Here is a 798-nt window from a genome sequence, read left to right as displayed (position 1 = left end):
CAGACATCTGGAGCCGGTTCCCTTCATCGATCTTCTTCAATAGGAGGTCCAGTTTGGCGGTGAGCATGTCTGTCTCCTTGATAGTATGCATTCCGCCCTTGGTTCTGGGCTGGGAACGTTCCTCGTTCCAGCCCTGGTTGGAGACCATCTTTTCAATCAAGGCCATAGCCTTGCCAATCGTGAGATCAAGATAGGCCCCTCCAGCAGCAACATCAAGATGGGCTCTGGATGTAGTCATTAGCCCATTGTAGAAGCTTTGTAGCATGAGCCACTCGTCCATTCCATGATGAGGACAGGCGAGTATGTACTCTTGCAGCCTTTCCCAAGCTTCTGGGATGGTTTCCATCCCTGTCTGCTGGAAACTTAAGATTCTTCCACGCAGGGCATTGGTTTTGCCCAACGGGAAGAACTTAGCGAGGAACGCCGTGGAACATTTGTCCCACGGAGCCTGATAGCGTCAGCCGTAATGCCCTGTATGGTTACGGTCTTGCAAAGTTCCAGATGGAGATGGGCGTTGGCGTCCTCATTCGGCTTGCCACAGAATGGGCTAGCCTGCACCATGTTTATGAGGCTGGACTTCAGCTCAAAGTTCATGTCCCCAATATCAACGTTGGGTCCAGTTGCCACATTGGCAGCTGAGGGGACGGAGAAGTCGCGGAGAGTCTTCTCAGCCATGAGTTCAGTTGATGGTGCTTGGGAAACTGGTTCACTTGTCGACTGCAAGATCGGAGGAGGAACGACGCGAGGTCAGACCCTTCTCACGAGCTTCTCGGGATTTTCAATGAAATTTGTCGGCAA

General features: G+C 52.1%; 1 non-coding gene across 1 annotated transcript; it reads left to right on the top strand.

The window, feature by feature from the left end:
• Window positions 1–278: 278 nt before the first annotated feature.
• Window positions 279–385, top strand: LOC120677052. Its single transcript, XR_005676116.1, has one exon. It is a non-coding gene; the product is annotated as a small nucleolar RNA R71 (small nucleolar RNA).
• Window positions 386–798: the final 413 nt, after the last annotated feature.

This window comes from Panicum virgatum, chromosome 5N (genome assembly GCF_016808335.1).
Source record: "Panicum virgatum strain AP13 chromosome 5N, P.virgatum_v5, whole genome shotgun sequence".
NCBI lineage: Eukaryota > Viridiplantae > Streptophyta > Magnoliopsida > Poales > Poaceae > Panicum > Panicum virgatum.
This window is presented reverse-complemented; position numbering and strand designations above follow the sequence as displayed.